Raw genomic sequence first — 25,394 nt, 5'->3', positions numbered from 1 at the left:
TGATAAGACAACAGGGACATATTGGTTAATATAATTTTTAAAGTAGTTTTCTTATCAAGATGCAGGTAAAAAAAATTTTTTTAATGAAAGATTAATAATATAACATGATTAGTTATCCTGACACCAGCAGAGTGTTTTGTGTCCTCTAAAAAGAGAGGAGTCAATTCAGTGTCTAACTGTGCTTCAACAGATGTTTTAGAGTTGGAGTAACATTCTCATTCTTATGCTATTTCACCTTAAGCTATTTGTGTGCAGTCTTTGACTCTCCAAAACAATACTGCAAATGAAATTAGCATTTGTGGTGTTGATCATTAGGTGCAAATTACTACATTTAAAAGGTGGGAGGGAAAGAAATTCAAGGACAATGTTGGTTTTTAGATAGTTTTTTTACACTATTCTTGCCAAGGCTGCTGCATTGCATCGCTTAGTTCCTAGCTACTCTTGTTCCACCCTCACAGCTTTTAGATGATTATACACATGTAGCAAGTCTAAATATTTGAAAGACCCTTGCTTTTAGAGTCTCCTGGAACCTAGAACCTAAAACTGAACTTACTACAGTGATTTTACTATTTTTTTATTTAAAGAAAACAATTACAGCATTGATCTTTTGGGGACTTATTTTTGTGCGTGTGTGCCCCCACCTCACATTTCCCCCTGTACTCCCTCACGGGAGGATTATTGTAAAATGTTGAGGACATTGTTTTTTTCTGTGGCACAATAGTCTGTTGTTCACATGTAGAAGAGATGCCCGTTAATGACAAGTAGAATATTTGTTTTCCCACCAAGGCTGACACACAGTTTCAAAGGTCAAGCACTGCCTGATACTGCACTTACTGGCTTACTTTTCTTTTCCCACAGTGGATGAATTTGTATAACTGCCTCAGCTGCTCTTCCATTTGCTGCAATATGTCTCTAGCAGTTCTCCAGCTTCTTTGCTCAAAGCTGAACACAGCACAAGCAGCTAATTAGTCTGTCCTGATAAATAAAGCAGTGCTTTATGGGAGACTGGGGCAGACCTGGGTAAGCATGAGCAAAGAAATGCCTTGGGTTACAAGTTGATTTTTGTTCAAAGGCTTCAATTAAGTGTTTTGATCCTCACTTTAATTAACAGGTGAAAATGCAAAATGAGAGCGAGCTGGGGAGTTGTGAGTGAGAATTTTTCCCTCATCTTACATTCGGTCAAATATTTCCACAATCCATAAATGTTTCTAGTACGTGCTTCAATTCAAGGACTTCAAGGAAAAGAACGTCCCATGGGAACAGCTGGGGGATGATTTCTTATACCAAGAACCAAATTCTGTGCTGTGTTTTGGAGTGGTTGCCTCCACAGCAAGCAGGGGTGGTTGAAAGGAGGTTTCTGTCCTTTCCCTGTCCCCCTCATTAAGCAGCAGGTTCTGGCTGAGCACTTTGTACATCAGTCACATAGGGCCTTTTCCCCTTTCTCCATAGCTGTGGCAAGCACTGAGATAATGTCCTCTTGTACTCAGGCAAGACCAAACTTGGTGAAGCATAAAATCTGTTATTTCCAACCAGCTTACTTTTGATGGAAGGAACAGCTTCCACTCTCACAGTAAGAGGACTAACTTGTCACTCACTGGAACAATTTACCTGTTCCAAAAGGAATTGTTTCCAAGAATGAAAGCAGCCACTGTTAAAAACAGAAGCTACCAAAAGTGGATAAGATTACTTTAAATTGACATTACTTAGGAATAGATCACCCTATTAGTTTTGAAGCTGTCATTGTTTAAATTTTTTTGTCAAGAAAGCATCTAATTAGCAACATAGAGGGAAAAATGTGATATTTAAATTAAAATAGAAAAAGGGCTCAATCATAACTGTATTCAGAATTACTTCAGGGTAAGATTTCAAGCAGCTAATGTCATGTCAGTGTGTTCCTTTATGCTTTTGAACAGTTCTCCAGTTGGGGGGGGGAGGGAGGGGTGTGAAATTATGGTGCTTTTAAGAAAACTAATTATTTTTAGTTTAATTTTTTTTTACTGCACATATTTTTGCCAATGAAATGGCGTGTCACTGATCCCCTTTTATAATGTTGTTAGCTCAAGTGCAATAATTGCTTTTTTTGCAGGCTGAGTGAGGCATCGACCTGTGAAGTATGAGTTAAAGTTCAAATTACGCAGCCTTTGTTCTTTGCTTCAGACTACCTGCTCTGAATATATAACACAGCCAGTAAGACATCAAATAAGATGTCTCAAAAACGTATTTTTCAATTCTGAGGGTAGATCAGTATCTGGGCAGGAGACAAGAGAAGTGTATATTTTTATTAAATAAACACAAGAACTTTACAGTGAGTTTTTGTAATGTATCTTATTTTATAGCCTATTTCTTCCCTTCTCTCTTTCTTAACCAATTAGCCTCAGTGCTAAACTGTACTAAGAGCAGTTAGAGGTTTTTGTTATAAAATAATATTGCAGCAAACTCCCCCTTAAAGCATCAGTTGATTTATCTGTATAGACCATGTGGAAGTTCTTTCTGGTCAATAGGTTAGGGCAGTAGAAAATAACAAGTAAGACTCTCACAAGTGTGAGAATTGACTCTCACAGAGAAAGGTTGGCACTGTGTCTACTCCAGCAGTGTGGCTTATTCCATCTATATGAATTATGTGGCTGTCATCAGAACCAAGCCATGGAGCTTAAACAAATGTATAGCTGAGACTGGATATTAGAGAAGGGCTAGGAAGAAGGTAAATACTGTTTGTATTCTGACAATTCATTGCAGCTTCCACAGCAGTTTAATAATATAGGCAGCCTCTCATGTCTTTCCTCTCCCATTTCCAGTAGGATCAGCCAGGCTATTTGTCGGAATATTGTATTTAAAAGACCATAAAACAATCACATTAAATATCCAGTAGTATCTTGGTTTCCCTAAACAGCAGAACACTGCTATCTCTGGCACATTGATACAACCCACATGTAATCAGGTGCGTGGAGTAACACCCTGTTCCTCAGAGGCCAAAACTGCTCTGAAGGCAAAGCCACTGCACCCACCCTTGTTAATATGCAAATCCTGTCCCCATGGAGTTGTTATTCTGGGCCATTCTTGGCTCCAAGCTTTCCCAGTGCTGCTGAATGAAGATGCTATTTCTCCACTGTCTAAAGCTGTCCATCAGTGAATTGCTCTGTCTCTAGGTAGAAACCTCCACTGCTGTTGAGGATCCTGGGAAATAGGATGCAAAGCTAAAACCCTTTTATGAAAAATAAGTGACCAAGCAGTGCAATACAGCTCTGTCTGTGAGATTGCCAACTTGTGCCAGCTTTGGTCAACACTGTTCTTTGCTCAGAGGTTCCTCAATTAGATCAGATTTTCTAAAACACTTTAGTCTTGTGCATATATAAGAAAGAAAGGAGGGAAAACATTTTTTAGGTGGTGCTGGTGTGTTGTTATAGTAACTGCAAAAGTCTAGGAATCTGAGGCAAAACCCTTTAAACAGTTGGCCTTTTGCAATCTCCCAACAGCCAAATGTTCCCATTGTGTTATTTCTACAGCACTCTCTCCTCTGTTGGTGACTTAGTGATTTATCAAATTGTCTATGCTACTTAGCACACAGACTGAAGGTAAATTATAGCAAAGATCATCTCACCTGGTGTTTGCTGTCCAGGAACATCCAGAGAGGGCTAGGGAAGAAGGGAAACACTGATGATGCTTCACCTGAATCATCTCCTTGTCTCCCAACCCCTTGTGTCTCAGAGCCTTCCTCATCCAGTAATGGTTTCTATGTATTAAGTCATTTTCACTGGATTCTGTTCCAGGAACTTGGTCATTACTCTCTGAGCCTGTTAACTTTTAATGACTAATATTAGATGAGATTAATTAAATCAGGGGATAGGTTAGAACTGGGTATACTGGATGAAGTAATGTAGTTCTGTTCTTGTTTCAACCATTATCTCACTAGGAGACTGGGAAATCATGTACTCTCTCGAAAGATTTAAAATCTTTCCTTGTAAAATGTGAATAATACTTACAAGACTTGAAAACATTTTCCCTCTCTGTACAATGAGCAAATATTATCATTTTCCACCCTCATCAGTGCCCGCTATATCAAAGAAGCTCTGTGTAAAAAGCATAAACATAAAAGGAGAAAATTTATTCCATTTAGACAAATTGCTGAGAAAGTATGCAAGAAAGACTCCTGTGAGGTGGCATGCTTTTGCTTGAATTTCCTATTTTAAGTACCTAAATAACATTTCTACCCACGCATTTGCATCAGGTGTAGCCTAAGGCAAATTTCTAATTTCTGTACCCTTGTCATAAAGAATCTATAAGTTGTGAAATTGGGTCTTCTCAGTATGCCTGGATAATTTACTCCATCTTGGAGCATAGATTTTGAACTGTGAACAAAGGATATTTAAGGGCTGCTTTATGCTAATGGCAATATCTCACAGAATAAGGCTGAAATTAGCCCTGTGCTACAGAGTGCCAACTCTGCAAGAACTCTGCAGCAATGCTGCTATTGAGTGAGAATTCTGAACACTCCTTGAGTACAGGCACTGGACATAAGGATGCAAATTCTTCACAAGGATTCTATGAAAGCACTGAAATGGATTATTTGGGGAGGTTGTGTGGTCTCCATCTCTGGAGTTTTTAAAGTTCCAACAGGATCAAGTGCTGGGCATCCAGATCTGATCTCCTAGCTGGAGATCAGATCTCTCTGTGAGACCTCCTGAGGTCCTCTCTAACCTGAATTATCCTTCAATCCTATTCCACTTGGACAATAGAGACAACCAGATTATATCTTTCACATCTTGAACAGTTCCCTGCTACTGCATTTAAAATAGAGTCAACAGATTTTCTCTGACAATGCCTTTAGTAAAAGAGTGACCCTGCTCTCACTTAAAGGTAAGTCTGCTCTATGGTGACCAGACTTAGGAGGGATTTCTAGGATGCAATCTCAGAATGTCAGAGAGGCCTTTGTTATCATTAAGTAAAGTGTCTTAAGTGAGTTGGGACTGCAGAAATTATCTTCTCCTGTGTGTTTTCCTGTCTAGTAAAGCCACATACCTTGCTCAGAGAATTGATATCAGGAACATTACTGGTCAGCATGTTTTATTTTCCATTTCTGAAAACTCACAGAATTTTGTTCAAATTATAGTTGGAACAATTTTTCATTTCTGCTACTGAGCTGGATTCTGGTCTCTGAGCAGCCAAATTGCTGCTAACAGATTCTTTGAATGTTTCTAATCTGTTTTGATTCAAAACCAAAACAGATGAGCACAGCATACCTTAAATGTCAATTTAAAATAATCTGGCTGTCTTCAGTGTAATCTCCTGTGGTAGTTTAACTGCTGGTGGGGACTAACATCTTAATTTGCCAGGGCTGTCTCCAAAATAGCTGTGCAGCTGTTTTGTGATGGGAAGGACAAGATTCAGACTTCCACCTTAGAGGCCAAAATATTGACAGTGCTGCCATCCTCTCAGCTGCCATGCAAGAGTTCCTTTTCCTCTATTTTTCACAGTTTCTGGCTACCTTCTTCCTCATGTTCCTCTGTGAAACTGTGACTACTTCTGTCTCTGTTACCAGGCATTTTGGGAGGAGTTCATAAACAGGACTGCCCCAGCCACTACTGTAGTTTTCTCTCTTAATTTCTGAACTGGCAAAAAGACACTGTTGGCACTGAAGTTGCAAGAAGCAGTGACACCAAACTGAGATTTAGACTTGAGTCTCAATACATTTATAGAAACACAAAGGTTTGGAAACAATAGCTGAACATATTTGCATAGATGAAAAAGAGTTCCTTTACATGCCTGAAGCTGGTTGCTTTATTACCTATGAAAACTTAGCCCTCTTCTTTCTAATAAGTGTTGAAAACCCTGTGGCATTGTTTCCATGTATCAATTCTTAAATATCTTACAAAGGAGGGTAAAAAATAGCAAATATGTTATATAGGCATAAAAGGCAGGATGCTCTACATTCCTAAGGGGAAGCAGGGAACTACTTTCACATTGCACCTCTTTCCATGAGGGTGTTCTTTGTGTAGAGCATATATTTATGGAACACCCCTCAGCCCGTTTTTTCAGGGAAAATGTACCCCCCCTCAGACAGCATGTTAATGAACAAGTTGCTAAATGTGAATGGTAACAGAGAAACAAGTCAGCCTTAAAAGGCTTCGAGATGGTTTTGCATGTTTAACACACTGCAAACGCTCTTTCAGAATCATAATTGACTGTCCCTGACACAAGCACATTAACTGATGGGGAGCATGTTTTCTAACACAATGTCTTTTCCTGGAGGCAGAACTAGCAAATCCAAAATCTCATCAGTGTTGCACTGTTTTTCATAGAGAACTTTTTCAAGAAAATAACACTGACTGAAACGAGGAGAAATCAGAATGATCTCTCTTCTCCAGTAGTCCTTGAATAAACATTGTGAAGTAGTAGTTGTTAAATGTAGAATGAATCTATCTTAATAAGCAATCCAAACTGTGATCATGATACTTACCATTTCTTAAGAAACTGTGGGGGAAGAATGTCTGAAATAAGATATCTCAGGAATGTTTGAGGATTGTTATTTACCATGTTGGGGGTTTTAAGCGGGGTGAGAGGGCAAAAGAACATGCTTTCATGAATTCTTGGAGGATTCTTTTTTTCTGTGTGTTTTCAAGAATTATTTTTCAATTTCACTGTTTTCTGAACACCATTTTATGTACAGAAGTCCTTTTAGGCTGTGAAAAACTTCATGGGTTTGGAAGATATTAGAGGCAAGTGAGCTCTATTAAGATATAGAGATCCAAATGTGGAACAAAAGAAAAAACCAACAACTTTCTAAAAAGCGTTCCTGTGCTTTTGAACTTTGAGTAGTGTTCATGTTCTAATCACGCTGACAACATGAAGAAAGATAGTTGCATAAAGGAAACACAGTTACATAAGAATCTCAAAAACTTTTAGTTCAAAAAGCACAATCATATTGTGAAACAACTTTTAGTTATTTCAAGAAACACCCTTAACATTGACTGTTAGTGATTCTGAACCTAAGCTGACATTTATTTCATATAGACTAACTGGCAATTTATCCTCTCTATTCTTGTTTTATTGTTTGAATAGGTCACAACAGCCTACTTTTAACATGGATAAATGTTATGGGTTTTGCCTTTTTACCCCCCCACCCCCCGGCACCCTACAGAGAATGGCTTGAATTCACTGATGTCAAACATCATTTGTACACATTTATCCACTTCTTGTCACGTTTTCATCTAGAGGAAGCCAGCCAAGGAGGAAAGTTCTCTTGCAGTAGGAGCTCTACTGACAATGAGGAGAGTGTTTCCCAGGGCGCTTTCACAGGCAGTATCTGTCTCTGAATGTCTGCCCTCCTCCTTTGTGCTCCTTCCTTTCACAGATGCATATCAGCAAACAGAAGTTGACTGCAAATTAATTGCTCTGCCTTTTTCTCACTGTTTTATCCCCATCCTAATAACTTGGCACGTGAAGTGTCCAATGCAGTGAGTGTTAGCTTTACCTATCTCCAGTGGACTAAATCCCAAGCTCTTTAATCAAAACATCTTTGCTACCATTATGGTCACCCTTTAAAGAATATGCTTCTAGCATCAATTTATAAGTTATTGGTGAAAAAGAAAAAAAATTCTATTTCATAGCTTTTCCACCCCCAACACATGCTATGCAGGCACATTCTTTTGTAAATTTGTAAAAAATAAAGCGAGACAACATTTTTCTTCAAAAATATATTTTATTTTTCCTAGCATCTTCATACTAGCAATGTGCTTCAGGTTTTTTAGTGTTTGTAAGATTTGCTTTGTGATCAATTTAGCTAATATATTCATCTGTGTAATAACACATCAGAGCCAATATTTAAAAACTGGAAGGTAAAATGCAACTTTGTAGGCAGAAAGTTTGGATTTTTTTATGTGTCAGCATTGCAGGCTGACTTTCTTCCAAGGAAGTGTAGTTAGAATAGTGTCTTGTCAACAGATCAAGTACATTGCTGAAATAAGTGTTCCTTGCTTTAAGCCATCTGATCTGGATTAATTATCCATTAAAACATCAAATCAAATACATAAGCTTGTGTTATTTTGCCAGTCTGGGGAGAATGAAACATGATTGTTGCCCAGGGACAGCATAACCTCAAGCCTAAATACATAAACCAAAGAACTGATGCTGTGCTTTATTTCTTGAGTTTGCATTTTATAGGGAATAAACTCCTGAGGACCACGTTACCTCCAAGAGGAATATTCCAAGCTTTGAGCGTGACTCTGAAACCTGATGCTTCCGTTGCTGTGTGATACTTTTTTTTTTTAAAGAACTGCATGAGAAGAATATTCTACATTTTATTCATGCTGTCATTCTATGGAAGTATAATATGGTCAATTAATTACTGTTAAGTTTGAAACGGTCATGCAAGCATTACTTTAAGAGAGTTTGCTCTCTAATGTGTCTGGCAGATCTATCATTCTGCACTGTTTAAAAAAAATCAACACAACAACAACAATAACAAAATCTCCAACACTGCAGTTATAATGACTGAAAGTGTAGCACTGCTAGTCAGTCACCCAGTAAATGAGAAGGAAGCCTTTTGCTTATTCCATCAGACAGTAGCTTAACAGATACTTTAGTAGTGAGAGGTAAAGGTTACATGGGCAGTTGAGTTTCAATTTACATTTTTAATAAAGGGCTGTGCCTATAAAGGTGGCTGGATTACTTTTTTTTCCTCAGAGGAATTGTCTTTTTTGTCTGAGTTATGTATAGTGAGGAACAAAGGAAAAATACTTTTCTCTTCTGGGCAGCATCCAGGTCTTCAGACTTGCACAAGTGCCTCATTTTAGGTACAATTTCATATTAATAACATTACTTTAAAATGCAATAACTGGCAATAAAATTAATCACGGAGCTAACTTTCAGGGTCAGTGACTTCCACTCCAAATTGTTCTTAATGGCTTTGGGTGTGTGTTAAAATTGTCCCCAAAGTGGCAGCTCTGGAGGCTGTTCTCTGTCCGTGTCCAGAGTTACCCAGCTGGGTGAGGCATTCCTACCTCCTGCCCAACTTGTTGCTGCCTTTCAAAGGAGAGAGATAGTGGTCACTCCCACTGGAATTAAATCAGGACTAATGGAGTTATTAATTCATCCTTTCAAACAGGTATTTCTCTTGTCAATTTTAATTGCTGTACACTATGGCAGAAAATTAACTTCTGAGTGAGTAAGAACAGACATTTCAAACCTTGGCTAGCCCTGTCCTAGCTCTGCTAATAGAGATATCAGTGGGAGCTTCAGCACTGGATTCTAAAGCAAGACAAATGTTAAGTGCTTTGAAATAATAAAGAGCAGTTATGTAGATAACAACTATAGTACTCCATAAAATACTGTTTAAACAGTCTCAAGGAAGCAAACTGAACAAAAGGAGGTACTTGGGCGGTACTTTTAACATGAATCTCTTTTTTTGTGATGGGAAAAAAATCAAAAACAATAAATAAAATGTAAGCCATTGCTTTTAACTAGAGCTCTCAAAAATTATCAGCATATCATTCTGAATGTTGATTAAATTTCCATTTTTAAAAGACATAGTACAGATGTTAGAATGAAGTTTCTTCATAAGGGAACATTCATACTTTTCTTTACTCATAGAGGCTGTGACTTTATAGCCTTCCTGACAAAGGTAAACATACTTTTTGTAAAAAAACAAAGAACAAACAAAAAACCCACAAAGTTTTTTGGAAGCCCTGTTGCTGGAACAGCAGCATTTTCGAGCAATGTGTGAGATGGGCACTTAAATGAGTCATGCCTGAGAGCAGGGGGATGATCAGGTTATTTGGGGTCATGCTTTTGTGCAGGTAGAGAGCTCTCCCACTGTTGTTAGCATTTAAGCTCTTTTCTGTTAAATTTTTTGCTTCCTATGGAGTTAAGGTTCCTTTTTATCCGAAGCACAGGTGCAGTCTGTGTGTGGAGGGCATCCTTGGCCGGCTGCCCGGCGTCCACCCCGCTGCTCTCTCACCCTCCTCCTCAGCAGAACGGGGAGAGAAACGATGGGGAAAAGCTTCTGGGTCAAAATAAGGACAGGGAGAGAATGTACCCATTCCTGTCGTGGGCAAAATAGGCTCAACTTGGGGAGGTTAAGCTATTGCCGATGAAAATAGATTTGTATGGTGAGGTAAAAAACAGATTAAAGCATAAATTTCCCTCCCGAGCAGCGCAGGCGACGGGGCGTGGGAACCACGACGCTTCGTCTCTGCAGCTCCTCCCCCAGGCTCTCCCAGCGCGGTTCACCGGGAAATCCCTGCTGGATCACGCCTCGGCGGCTCCTCCGACCGCCAGGTGTCACGGCCACTTGTCCCACTTGTCCCTCACCCCTTGGTGCCCCTTTTTAAATGTTTATTTCCGAGGCGCTGCCACGCCGTGAGGCCGGGCCGTGCCTCCTCTCACAGGGACGCGGCCTACCACGGGGGCTGATTAGAGCTCGTCCGCCTCATAACGTAGAGATGTTCCACTCCACCGCTTCCAAAGACAAAAAAAAAAAAAAAAAAAGGAAAATTATCTTTCTGTATCGAATGTTCCTATACTTTTTTTCAATTTCATTTTTTAGGCCTTATCCCTTAAAAGTGCTAAAATTTATGTCTTTTCCTATGAAAGGGAGCAATTAGTTGTGCTCCCAGTTTTCTGCCTGCACTGAGGCTGCAGGAAAAAGCTCTTACAAGCTCTGGAATTGCTGTATTTCTGATTGAAATGATGAGGCCTTGGCGTGTATCACCTCTCCCTCCTTCTGATAGAAAAAAAATACTGGCACATCCACATAAACCCAACATCTTTGTTGGGAGGGAGAAAGTGCCTCCCTTTTCATCTTCATCTTCAATCAAAGCAAACACCAAACAATCAAATGAAAATCCAGAAACAAATACCCAATTTAAATAGTTATTTCCATCCCCCCATTCCCCCACCTTTCCCCCCCAAATTTTGGGATATCTTAACTTTCATATTCTGTGGGGGGAAAAAAAAAATCACTGTTCATTTTCACTTTCCCTGAAAATGCATTTACTTGATGCATATTTCACTAATCAGTTCCATGTTTTCATTAAAGAGGCAGACACGGGAAAAAAATTTTCTCAGTTTTTCCAAAGCAACATTTGTTACTAAGTCATTTACTTGATCAAAAAAGTTTTTTCTTCTTAGTCTCATACAAAATTCTGTAAACAGGGTGTTCTGTGGAGCAATATTTATCTATGAATTTCACATCAACAAGATCAATATCTGTTGGACATGCCTTGCAGATAGCTGCAGCAGCGTCAATCATTTGAAAGTAGGTATCTTTTTATAGAATGCTTCTCAGGCTGTCTGCTTGAACTTTCCTTTGAATTTTTGCATAAAATAAATTAGTTCTTCCATTAGCCAGTAAATTAGAAGATTGCAGTGAGTAGCTGTTCAAATCAACATGTTGTTATCATTAGGTAGCTCAGATCCATATTAAAATATGGATATATTAGTTGTCTTTCCTCCTCGTTCCCTCACACCTAATCATAAAGCTGTCTTAGATGCATGATTTGCAGCTGAGCTGTAAAAAGGGCATCAGTCTCTTCAGGCTGCCGTGAAGGCACAGCTTCAGGTAGTTACTCTGGCGATGATGTGATTGAACTAGAAGATGGAAAAAGGCCTGATGAAATAATGTTCTGGTCAGACAAAGTGGCTCAGGAAAAGAAGTGTTTCCTTTTGTTCTGGATGTTGTTTAATCTTCTGGCACCTAGATTACATAGAGCTTTGTACAGTTAGCTTTGATCAGCTTCAAATGTGAAAGGAAATCTGTCTGTTGGTTTCATGTCTCTCTCAGAGAGCTTTCCTGGTGTGCTTGGAATGAGGTGTTCGCAACCTAATTTGAATCTGTTTTCCCTGCATTTGAATCCACCTATTCTTAACGTCTTTTTTCCTTTCATGCATTTATATCTGTGGAATGAAGAACCCATTCTTTAGAGTTATTACTAAAAAGAGAGTTTGAGAGCGTTTAAGGCAAGGCAGGAGTTCTTAATGACTTTGAACTTAATAAGATTTAACTCTTATGTTTTTGTGTCAGCTGTGATTGTTAACGTCCTGGTTTTGGTTAAAAAGCCACTGTCAATGGGAAATTGTTGTTTTTTAACAAGTCAATCACATATATTTATATATAGAGAGAGATCACCTCTTGTCTTTGTAAGTCCAATGTTATTGAAGCATCCAGTGTTTTGTATCCTTGAGCCCAAACAGGAAAAATAGCAGGTAGGGGAAAAGACTTGAGGCTCCCATTTACCAGTTGCTCATAGGTAACCTGCTTTCGTGCTTCCCTGTCATGTGTAGACCTTCTAAAATCCCCAGGACCAGATAACCTTTTCCCACTATTAAATATTCCGAAAAATTCAGGGAACACTTAGTTGCTAACAGGAATGTCAGAAGCACAAGCACAGCTGAAATAGCCTCTTGTAAAGTATTGCATGGTAAGTGCTTTAGGAGTTGTCACACAAATGCTCCTGCAAGCCTGCCAGGGTGGCAGTGTACATAGTAATAGATGCTGTTATCCCAGGCAAGACAAGAAAAATGATTTCATTCAGGAGGGGTTTGTTTTGCTTGGAGGGACCAGTTCAGGACAAATAGTGATTTGGGGACATTATCAAGTTCCAAAGTCGCGAGTTTGATTTAATATCTTGTCTTTTCTCAAAACACAAAGGGAATACATGCTATTAGAATGCACAAATTGCAGAAAGGAAGCACTAAAAACTTGCAGTTTATGAGATAAGCAAGTTTCATCTTTGAGTATCTCTATAAGCTTTGTGAAGAGAAACCACAGGCCACTTTAGGAGTACTACAAGTGGTACAGTTACAAGAGGGAAGAAAAGGGTGATGGAGTAGATAATTCTTAATATATAAATATGGTGAAACAGCTGTTTAGACAAACTCCTTAATAAATAGGGGAGAGCAGACAAAAAGGAAATTGTGCTATCTTGTCACTGACTAGAGTTGGATGAGATATACAGATATTTCAAACTAGCCTAATCAAGGTTGATACAAATGTGTATTGAAACTGAATTGCTGATATAAAAAGCACTGAAATCAGTATGCTTCTGAAAGAAATTAAAGCCACTGTAAATGATTTTAAAAAAAAGAAGAACTCTTCATTGGAAAATGTGTAAGTTTTAGCCAAGTGTGTTTTTTCAAATGTTTATAAAAGAAGGTTATATAAGAAAATTCCTCTTTTTTGTGCTTCCTGGATGGTTGGTGCAACTGTGCGTGAATGAATGTTAGTTCAAGCCACTTCAACTATATAAAGGAAAAGTCCCAGAAGGCAGCAGAGTCTTTAAATGATGTAGAGCTCTGTGTCACTCTGAAAGCTATCTGTAAGGATATATGATGCTGCATGTTGGGATGTACACTGGTGAAATTACTTTTTTATCTCTGTGCCTGTATCTCAGGGCTTACTCAGAGACTTTTGGCTGCAGTTTGCGGTTTTGCCTCTTAAGTAGCTATGGAATGACTGACCAAAAACTGCTGAAGTCACTGAAAAGACTCATTTAAAATTTTGCTCAAGTGAGCCAGGTCTTGTAAAATCTTGAGTTGAAGCTGATGTCATGGAGCTTAAAGATATTAAACAGTTCACAGAAAAATTTTCAAACTTCTTGATTTTTAGAACTGCAATCTAGATATTAAACCCTTTTAAATTATTTTTTCCTTTTCCTCAAGGGCTCTTCATTTAGAAGTGTGCTCCAGTGTCTGATTTTAACATGTTCAGGTGAAAGAACCAATTCATTTTCTCTCTGCAAGGTAATGGTTACAAAAAAAAAAGAAGAAAGAAAAAATTATGCCAGCTGCAATCACAATCCAAAATGCAAAAATACCTAATAGCAACCACATTCATCAAGATCTTAAGGAGATAATATGCATATAAACTCTTGTGACCCATCTTAGAATAAAAGATTTCTATAGAAGGTATGACAATGTCTTCTGGAAAAGCAAATTTTACCAAGTTTTCTTCAGCTTTTGATAGCTCTGACTGAGAATCTGTTGGTTTTTTAACCTTGAAGAACCTAGAAGGCCAGGAAATAAAGGTTCTTTAAAGATACTGGGTTAAATAGATTTTGCCTCTTGGGTACAAAATGAAACAAGGACGTGCTCTTTGTTTACCATGGTAACACTTGGAACCGGAACCTTGGTTCAACCTCTGTTATTTCACAGCTGGATGAAAGAATGCATTAAGATAGATTCACATCAGGATTTGAAGTGCTGTGCTGCTTCGAAGGTAGTACAGGTCTAGGTGAATGTGTGGGGCACCAGAAAAAATCTCTTGCCAAATTTAACTGTTTTCAGATCCTTAGACATTATTGGTGTTCAGTTCATGGTAGCTGTGTGTGGTTATACAACCAATGGCTTTGCACAAAAGCCAGCTCTGATGGAGGCAATAATTGGGTAAGGATTCATACTGCTCTGCTATTAGCAGTTTTAAACTGTAATATATATTTGATCTGTGAATCTATAAAGTGCTGTAAACCAAGGGAGTGGATTGGAATGACAAGTTAGAAGATGGATCCTATAACAGATAGATAGCCATTATAAATCAGCTAATACTGGAGAAGCACAGTAAATGTCTGAACTCTGCTCCATTAAAATTAATGGAAATTCTGTGATCAAATCCAATGAAGAATATGAGTAAACACTCCTGAAAGCCCTGCCCCTTGATGCCAGTTCCTTATCTACTTGGCATTGTTTAAATCTGGAGATCCACTTGTGAATTGCCTCAGGAGCTGGGTCTTCTGTTTTAATCCAATACACAATTGGACTGAGGTTTTCAAAGCAGATCATTGATTAAAACTGGTGGGAAAAAGAGTATCTAAATTCTCTGCATGTTTTGAAAATTTTAGCCTTTGGGTGTTAATGTGCAGTCTTTAATCTGTCCTTAAGTAGAATTCTCACAGGAACTTTTGTTTGAGTAAAACTACACAGTTTCATCTTTTGGCAAGAAGGTTTTGTAGGAAACTGGTTGTTGCAAGCAGAATTTGTGCAAGAAATGTTCTAAAGTACGTGAGAATGGCACTTTTTCCTAGTTATAAGTAGCCAAATTCCTTTTACTGATTGTGGTGGTGGGGTGTTGGTGAGCAAGAATATACTAGCAGGTAATCTGAAATGCAAATAAAATGGAAATAGCTGCTTCATTTGACATAAGACTTCTGTGTATTTCTAGTTGATGCTTTTTATTTCACAAAAACCTCTTTCTTTCACGTGTCATTATAATTTTAATTTTCAGTGACTGCTTCTTACAAAATAGAGACAATGTTTACAGGGTGGTGAACATAACTGTGTGTGCTGCTTCAGTTTCTGTAGAGACATTCTCAGAAAGATGGGTGCTGTGATCTGCCTAAGCACCATCAGTAGTGGTGTATTCATCCAAATCTAAACTCCAAAATTGTATATGTGTGTGGCTATATATTTTTGCAGAGATATTTGTGACTCAAACCAAAATGCAACTCTACTGTTAAGAAAATCCAGTTTACAGGCTTGAAAGAAAGCAATGTTTTGCATTTTCTTTTTGACAGTTCAAATGATCCCTTATTTATTTTGAAGTGAGGCAGAGCTACTTTTCAGATTTATGTTATGTAAAACAGTGAGAAAATTACATATATCAAGAAAAAATAAGCAAGATGTTCTGCTGTGATTCAAGTTCTGCAAGACAAGAATTTCCAAATTTATTCTTTTTTTCAGTGAAATAGTGGTGATAGGGGGCAACATCCCACTCTTGAAGTCTGGAGTAAGTGTATAGGGACACTGTCTTATATAATACAGTACTGCACTCAAAATAGGTCTAAAGCTTTTGTTATTTAAAGCACAGGGAAATTGCAGTCCTGTAAATTCCAATACCAACGATTCCAGAGATGCACTGCTTTCCCTACAGCTCCTGTGCACCAGGGTTTTCTTCACCAATAACTCTGGCGCCAGGCTCTAACTGTGCCAATGCTTCGAACTATAGTTAACCTCACTCCTGTTTAGAAATGATGCTCAGTTAAAGGTGCTTCTGAGAATTGTCCACTGCCCTTTTGGATTCCTTCAGGATGTTGAATGAGGGAAATCTCATAAAAGAAGTAAAAGAAGAGTGGGAAACATGATTCAACAATGAAGTCTGTACCTGTGTAACTCCCCTACAAAACTGTCTTTCGTAACACCAGCATATATTTTATTTCTCTAAGAGTTCCTTGTTTTTGGCGGTGATTTATTTGGGGAACAACCCAAACAAATCTCTGCTGAGAAAGGGAAGAACCCGGTGGCATTTTTCATAAGATAGTTTTAAATTTTTCTGGCTGACAACAGTGGCAAAGGTCTGTATCACACTTAAAATTTCCAGGGTTCTCCTGACCTGTGGCATGATCCTGTCTTGCTTCTTGTATCTCTTATCTGGCAAATCAATGATCTAATCCTGCCACAGGTTCAGGGCTAGATTCAGCAAAATTCATCTCCATTTTTACCAAGCGCTGCAGTTGAGTCTTTATCAAGAGGTATTGAGGAAGCTCATGCATTATTTATGTCTGTCTGTGTGGAGAATGATTTTCACAATATATTTGTGTATGGGAGTCAAAATGATTAATGGAAACAGAGCAGTCACTTTATAAGGAAGAGACAAGGCTGGGAAAAAAGGCAGCTGGAGATAATAAGGCTGAAAGTTGATATGATCAATGTTCACAAAATCATGAAGGTCATGGGTAAAATGAATGCAGAGTTGTTATTTCCCTATCCTGCAATGTTTGAACTACAGTGTATTAATGAAACTATAAGGAGTTTGGTTTAAAGCTTGGAAGAAAGCACTTGGAATTCTAAGATTTATTGCCAAAGAAGGATGTGGAGGCAGATTCAAATTCATGGCCAATGAGTCCATGCAAAGACACTAAGGGAATGGGCAAGGATGTACTTTCCAATATCTTTCTTCTGATAATATGCCAGGGAAACATCCCAACAGGGATATCCTTATGTTCCTCCATTTTTAATCTTCAGCATATTAAAAACTGTATCTATATATAAACCCTAGGATTTGGAAGAAGATTTTCATTTCAACTGGATTAATGCTTTGTTATTTCATGAGTAGAGTAATAGGAAAGTCTTTCAAGAGGGGTGGTTTCAATCTGGCATGTGCAGCAAAAATCCACCATTCAGTAATTCTTCAGCATATTGTATGTGGCTCAACAAAGGAATGATAAGAAATTCTTAGGTGCATTGGGTGAATCTAAATATGACAGTGTATTGGTATGGTAATCCTACATAGTCTTGTTGCTTTACTCCTTCTATCCCCAAAACAGGACACTTGAAATACAAAGTACATTGCAGCTGAGCTAGATAGGGTGTTTTGGTAGTTGGAGCACGGAGTATTATTGTGGAACAGACATTTTTAGTAATCAAACAGTAGCTGGTGTCTAACTGGCAGTGGAACAATCGTGGAGGAGACATCTCAGTGTCAAAGTGAGCTTGTAACAAGCACCTGCCTCTGTGGGACCACGGGCTGTTGTGTAATTGTATCAGGAGAAGTTCAGTATTCTCATGTGTTAAGTACCACTTCATATAAAGGATTAGTATCTGACTGATGTCTCACAATGGACATTTGTCTCTGGATCCTCTGAAATGGTGACAGCTCTGACTCAAGTGTTCTGGAGGGGGCTCTCAAGATATCAGGGATTAGATTTTCAAAAATCCTGTATGTTTTAATACCAGTAGTTAAGATCTGATTTTGTTAATGTTCTATACAATGCATTCTTACAGTTCGACAGGTAATCTCAAAGTTTCTGTGGTCTTTTCTTCTCTAACCTTAACCTAAGCTCTATAAAAATGAGGGCCTGTCCAGTCTTGGAAAACTGTAAGTGAACCTGATCAGCTTCTCATACTCATCTGCCTTTCTTTGCTGTGTACTTTTATCTATCCCTAAGGCTTCCTCATTTACAACTCCCTTTTTACTATGCTATTAAAGAGATTTTGTGCTGTGACTTTGGTTTATTATCTGTTGTTCTGAAATACTGGATCAGGTAGAACAGCACTGCATCAACTGGAACTTGATTTGAGGTAGGGCTTTTTTGTTGTTGTTGTTTTGGTTGTTTGCTTTGGTTTTATTTTTCTGATTTGAAATTTGTTTGATAAATTAAGCAGTTGTTTTTTGTGACCTTGCCACCTGGTAAAGTCTGCAGATGAGGGGGAAATTGCAGCTTCCTGGGATTCACTGTATGGCATAGATTTGGACTTTCTTATTGTTTCATTTTATGACAAAAGAAATGGCCCTCTGCCATTAAAAAGTGTATCAAAGACCAAAAAATCATGATGAAAGAAAAAGGTGGTTGAACCGCAGTTGCAAATATATTTAATTAAATTGTTAGACTTTCATTAATGTGAGTAACAGAGATGATGCCTTGTTGTGGGAGATTTTAATGAACTTCATTTATGGAATAAATGAACAGCCTGAAGTTTTTTTTTCCTTTAGCAACCATTTTCTCATAGGGCATAAGACTCCCCTTTTTCTAGTGGTGCTCAGCTGCACCTGAAATATTTTTCAGCTGTGATAGAAAGATTTCTGACCTTGAATCAGTGGTTCTGGCTGCAAGTAAAACCTGAATGAATTGCTTGGACCAGAGAACAATTGACAGCTGTAGCACAAATCTGAGTCCAATGAATGTTGAATCTCTTGTGGTTGAGACCTCAGGCTGCAAAAAGCAGACAGTCCATCTGAAGTCTCATATTTTTCCCTGGCAAAGGATTCCTGAGAATAAAGTGGGAAGTTTTTTAGAAAACATACTAAAAGAAACTAAATTCTGTAATAAGGTAATGGATAGGGTAATAAGGGGCTAAATTCTTGGGTATTTGATTTCTTATAGGTAAAATTCTGGTTTCTAACGAAGAATTCTGTAACAGAAATATGGGAGAATGCATGAACCCTCTCACAAAGCAGAGAAAGGGCATAAAGTACTGTCCTGGACACACTGGCAAAAGCTGCAGAAGGTATCTAGATGTCTTAGAAGCATCCAAGAGTTTAAGACTATGAGAAGAAATGTGTAAGGCAAGAAAATCTGTAATTGTGGCTGAAGATCTGTTCTGAGACCCCTGGCATTCTTGAACTCTTTCATTACATGGAATGAGGGTGTAATTTCTCTGACTATTCTGTAGCATATCTGCTATTAGAATTTTGTAATTTTCTGTAATTGTTCTCTTATTTTTCTTATCTGATACAGGGCCTAACTAAATAAGAGAGCTTGAATAGATAGGTCACCATAAAAGAGGAGTAGTTAATGTATGGAGAACTTTCTGACCTACAGAATTGTGGTAGCATGAGCATTAGACAGTGTTGGGTCCAGAAGCCATTCCTGAGCAACAAAGAAAACTTGTTTGGTTAAAAAAAATGTGTTGTACATGTCACTCAGGTCTTAAAAAAAAAAAAAAAAAAGTAGTTGGCAACTGACAACTTGAATCCTTGTATATTATAGCTATTTCCCACTAAGAAATGATGTTTCAAATAACCTGGTACTTCAGGCTAGAGTGCCTTGTAAAAGCAGAAATATTGCCTTTGGCTGCATTATGGATGTTGAACATTGTGTGGTTCTGTGACTGCCAGTCCCATTAGAGACTCTGTAGAGATCAATAATTGCTATGACAAATCATGTTTTCATGCTGGAAAACAGATGCTTTATAGACAATTAAAAAATAAAAAACCCCTACTTTTTCTAAATCAGAGAAGATTTATAACAAGAAATATTTTGGGTTATATACATTGGAGTTAAATAATGCATTTACCTCTGTTAAGATCTAAGTAGTGAAGTATTACCTGTGCTCTTTATTCAATATTCTTTTTTGTTCTTTGCACCTTTCATGTTATTGGATTTAAGCATTCTGCTGAACACTGTCCTGCCAGCAAGGCTTTGTGTCAAAATTCCATTTGTATTTTAAGGTAATCATTACCTGGGAGGGATTTGTGACTGAAGGAGTCAGTGGGACTTCCTTTGTGTTATGTCCTGCTCTGCATGGGTAACAGGAGTATGAAGGTATTAGGGATGGCTCCAGTGGCAGGTGATTCCAGGAGCTAGGCTGGGATATCAGTTCTAGCTTCAGCATCAATTTTGCATTTTATTAAATTGTGATTCATACCAACTGCTCACAGTCACTGGAACCAGGAGATGACTGGGCCTGGGCTCTCATGTCAGGGCTTCGCTCAGCCCTCACACTAGAGCTCAGTAAAGATTTAGTGATTACACGTGTGCTAAAGATATTTTCAAGAGGATTAAGAGCAGCATCTCTGTGGTCTGAGGGGGAAAATGTGTGTCTGAATCTGCCATAGGCTTTTCCAAAAGAGGATGTAGGACCTCCTTCCTTGAGACACTCAAAATTCACAGAATCACAGAATAGCTGGGGTTGGAAGGGACCTCTAGTCTAACCCAAAATTTAATGAGACAAGACCATAAGCAAGCTGATTTATCCTTGAAGTTACCCTTGACTTACCCTTGAAGTTATCCCTGCTCTGAGGAGGAGGTAACATCAAACAAAAGCATAAATTCCACTATGAATTTTTAATTTCAGAATAATTTCAAAAATCTCATAAACATCTATGAGGTCTCTGTTTGCTGCTTTTTGGGAATCCCCTCCACGGGAGCTAAAATCCTCCCAGCCCCTGTGTTTGCAGACTACTAATCCAAGCCTGGATGCTATTTTGCTATTCCTGGGAGCAAGTACCAAAGTACTTTTGTGTATTCTAAATGCTTGAACATGTGACTTTTAAAAAAGAAAACAATATTTATGTCCTTTCCTGATCTTTCAGAGAAATAGCTTGTACAATTAAAGGGAAATCCTGTAGCATGTACATGTATTTTTAAAATTAAACAGATTTATGGAAAAAAAATAGAAGAGTTAGGACACCCAGAAAAAATAAAGCCCTGAAGAAAAGAAATCCATTATGAAATCCTTCAGTAAAAATATTCCTTTGAAGTTAATTTTTATGGAAATATTGGTTAAAGTTGTGTGTACTTCCAGAGGTAGGGTAAGATTTTATGTTAGTTGTTAAACAGGTCATTAATATTCAGTGCCAAAGCCATTATTTTTCAGAAAGTAATGTAATTCCAAGCTGTCCAGAGAGAAGGAGTGAGTCTGTGGTGCACATGCTGAGAAATGCACGTGCCTGTCGAGGTATTGGGTGTTCCTGGGCACTGGAAATCCGTCATCCTGAGAATGTTCTATTCTAGTGCATTTTAATGAGCGCTGCTGAAGCTGTGAATGGTCTGTCAGCACTTTTATTAGGCATCTTATTATTAGGGAGTTTATAGCTTGGCTGTAAAGCCCTTGCTGTAGGCTAAAAGTAGTTAAAGAATACTTTCAGAGCACTGTTTTGTGCCAAATTTAATTCAGATAGCTTTAGGCATTTTTCCGTGTTCGTATCAGAAGGCAATATTCAAGTTCTGATTGAAATTTTTTGAAGTAGGGCAAGGCAACATACAAATGGCCTAGACCTGCAGCTTCACTCATAGTGGGCAGTAAGACAGTCTAGTACAGCAGAATGTATTTTTCACGGAATAACCATATATAGGGGCTGCAGCAGTGGGACCCAGTGCTTCAGGGTGAATGATAAAGTCCTTATTGAAACAGAATCCTGGTTTGCCTGGGTAGGGTCTTCAGAACTGGAGGTACCCTGAGGTGGGCTGCGGAAGCTGTAAATGACTCACTCTGACAGAAATAGATGACATTGTTTCAAATGAGAACTATTAATTTGAGATGCTGGTGAAAAGTGCTGTTGCTTTTTTTCTGTGTAGTACCCAGAGAATAGCTCAGCAGAGCAGGGAGCTTGCAGGACTCTGTTTTCCCTTTGTTCATGGAACAAATGCTCTCATTTCGTACATCAGCAATCACAGTTTGCTGGGGCTGTTGTGCCAACTCAAAGCAGAGACTTTTCAGGAGGAGGTGACAAAAAGTACTGCATCATTTTATTGCTACTTCAAGACCTTGGACATGGAAGTGTATTACTCTTAAACTTAACAAAGATTGTTGTCAGACAAGTTGCATAAGCCTGTTGCTAAAGAATCTACACTTAACAGGGAAAAAAAAAAGATAAAATATAATAAGTTCTGTGAAAATGTACTGAGTTCCTGTTTTATTTCAGTACAACACGAAGGGACAGATTGCCACATGGAGTACATGTTGCTTCAGAATTCTCATGAAGTCTTTCATCAGCTGCCAGTCACAGGCAAGTTCCTGAGGGTGAAAATATTTCCCTGTGTTCTTGTCAGTAGTGCTATGCCTGGAGAAACTTTTCTGAACTGATTGGCAGTGCCTTTCTCCCGAACCAGTATGCTGTGGAAATCTAGGGTTGGTTAAAAAAGCTCTGTCACGCACGTAGCAATGTCACCCTGGCCACGAGTCCCAGGCTGTGCAGGCTACTGGGTGTCAATGGACACAGCCATGGAGAAGTTGAATTAGAAGTTGGTAGAGACAGATTTTATTAATTTGTTGGTGGTTGTTTGGGGTTTTCTGGTTTTTGGTTTTTTTCCTTTTTTGGTTTTTTTTTCCCCACAAGATTTGGTTCCTGAAAGCATGGAATTCAAGGAAGAAAATTGGAACCAAGGGAGTTCTTCCTCTGTACCTCTCTTTCATTTGCCTTTCATCTTCCTTGCTTCACCTGTATCCCACCAAAGATAGCTGCCAGTTCCAATGCATACCATTGCCTTGTAAAGAGTTTCAGGTACCTTCTGTGAGAATCCAGCTGCAGTGGAACATGAATTATAAAGAAATCCAACTTATGCAATTTTCTGCCAAAAGCTAATTTGTAAGTTTTTGCATGTTAAATAATTGTTTTTAAAATTAGTAGTGAGTGAATATTAAAGGTGAAACCCAACAACCTCTGAACACAGTCAGGAGTCTAATTCTGAAAATGTGGATGAGATTAATTGCATCAGGCTATTAAGCTTTACAGCTGTGCTAAATGTTGCACAATGTAAGAGTATCAAGAGTATCAACCTCTTCAGTTCTTCCACTCTATTACAGTGGAGAGTCCTCTCTGTGGTAGCTTTCAATGTGAACCACAGGTTATTCCTGTTGCTGAGTTTTCAACAGACTTATGGAAAAATGTAACAGATAGAGGGTGCTAAAAGATTTATTCAGTAGTCTTTCTTCTCAATAACAACTAGGTAGATGATGTTCGGATTTTGAGAACACCTTCAACGTAAAGGAGCTGTCAGTTAAAAAAAATTAAAATATACCTTTCCCCCATCCTGCTAAAGAAATTTGTTTATCCAACATCCAAGGCAGCTGCACTTGTCTTCAAGTGTGTGCTTCAATATATTCCTGCACAGAAAACCTAATACGTGACCACTGAACTGCATGGTTTACGAGGGCTCATCTGCAGTATGGAGAGTTTTTCACTCTATTGATTTGTGGAAACAGGATTGGGTTTTTTGTCCTTCACAATTTAATTTGTTTTCAGAACTTTTTTTTATGAAGGGTTATTTTTGCCATGCATAAAGTGGGTTTCTTTTTTCTGTACATGTTTAAGGTTTTAATTAAATATCCAACAAAACAAATAGGAAGGTAGCAAAAATAGATTCACTCTATAAACTTCAGCTACAGACAGCTAGGGCTAAAAGGTATTTGCATCTCAGGATGTGATTCAGTCTACAGCATTAATCTCTGTTCTATACCTAGAAAACATTTTTTTGAACTTGAGGAAATACTGTTATTTTTGAGCCTTTTTAATGTTTTTCTGTCTTTGAAGGAAACTGGTCAACAGTTTTGGAGATGTAAGGGCTGGAAGAGGGAGAATGGCATAGAGGGTGGTCGTGTTTTCTGTGCGTCCTTAGGCAATCAAGCTCAAAATGGGTAGGGAGAGCTGTACTAACACTGAGTTTGATTATATATTTCAAAGCCCAACTTTATGTGGAAGTGCTTTGATGGATTTTTAAACAGTCTCACAGAAATTCCGGAAAAATATTTGTACTGTCTGTTACTTAAAAAAAGTAGTACTTAATTAAGGTGCTTTTTCTTCAGTTAGTAGTTTTGGCTTGGCTTTTTGTAAATCCAAATGCCAACTTTTCATAATTACATCCTTGTTTCAGACATGATGATTGAGCATAAGAAAATTAAAGAATATGTATATTCATATAAAGTCCACTAGGATAAAAGAAATATTGCTGTTGTTTTAAATAAATTATTGAGGCATAGGCTGAATACCTTATTTACGTCATTGTAGAGCCTTAAACCATGCCTATCTCACTTTTATGGATATGCAGAAACAAATTCCGTGCCTGAGAGACATTCTGCAGGTGGGGTGATGTGAGGATGGAAGGGAAAAATTACATTCTGTTGGATATATACCCCAGCAGCTGCTAAGACTAGTCAAAGGAAATCAGAAAGAAAATTGATGAGATTGCTGAAACAGAAAAAATATGCCAAAGAGAGGTGTTCTGTAAGTGCTGGTGAGACTGTGAGAAAGGGGAAAGAAAAGAGTGGTTGATGTGCTGTACACAAGTTTTCCTACTTTCAGGTGATGACAATTCTGCCAGCTTGTTTGAAAGGGCCTAGTACTCATTTGGAGTTCTGAATTTGTAGTATTTATTGTTAGCTCGTATCTTACCTTTAACACCTGTAACTTTTCTAGTCTGAAATGTGTCTGTGTTGTCAACCTATTGTTATATAAGCCCTGTAAACTGTGCTGGTTAGACAGTGCCTCTGTTTCTAGTTGAGAAGCAGAAAGAACCGTTAGGTTTATCCAATGTGACTTTTTACATCTCACAGTCCATTACATTTCATCCAGATACCCCATTTTACAGATGAAGATTGCAGTAAACAAGTAAATTAAGCCAATTAATCTGGGAGATATTACTTTGTACAACATACTGAGTAGCAGGGATCAAGATGCATTTGCTGTCAAGTATCCTCAGCAGCCAAAAAAATGGAGTGAGATATGCCTAGGTGGTATCAATTGCTGCTTGATAGATATTTCTGTTGCATTCCAGCTTCCCCTTAGTCTAGGATCTCTATTAAAGAGGGTACCTGACAGATGGAGATGTTCTTATTTTTTTTGTTATCATCTAGGATTTCTTGAAACAATAATGGATGTCTCCAAAGGCAAGAGTAGTGATAATTCTTTGAATCTTTTTACTGGTTTTATGCCTTGGAGTCTGTGCTTGTCCCTTCCATTTGTAAATCAAGAATTTTTTATATTTATTTTAAGTGGTTCTGTACCACTTTATTGTAAATTTCTTCTTCCTTAGGTCTTTAAAACAATTGCAATTGGTGTTTTACTTGTGTTTACTTGAGTCAGATGATGTTACAGCACTTAGGTGCATTGTCTTTTTCTCAACTTCTTATTCTTTCAGCTTCCCTGACAGCCCTCAAAGATCTGTCCTGTGTTAAGGGATTTTCTGAGCTTAGTTTTGAGATACTGCTCTTAGAGGAAAAAAGCAAACTCTCCGAGAAGAAAAAATAAGAGT

This window comes from Corvus kubaryi, unplaced genomic scaffold (genome assembly GCF_017639235.1).
Source record: "Corvus kubaryi isolate FWS band 111438036 unplaced genomic scaffold, C.kubaryi_AGA036_p1.0 37384, whole genome shotgun sequence".
Classification (NCBI taxonomy): Eukaryota; Metazoa; Chordata; class Aves; order Passeriformes; family Corvidae; genus Corvus; species Corvus kubaryi.
Note: the sequence above shows the minus strand (reverse complement) of the source record.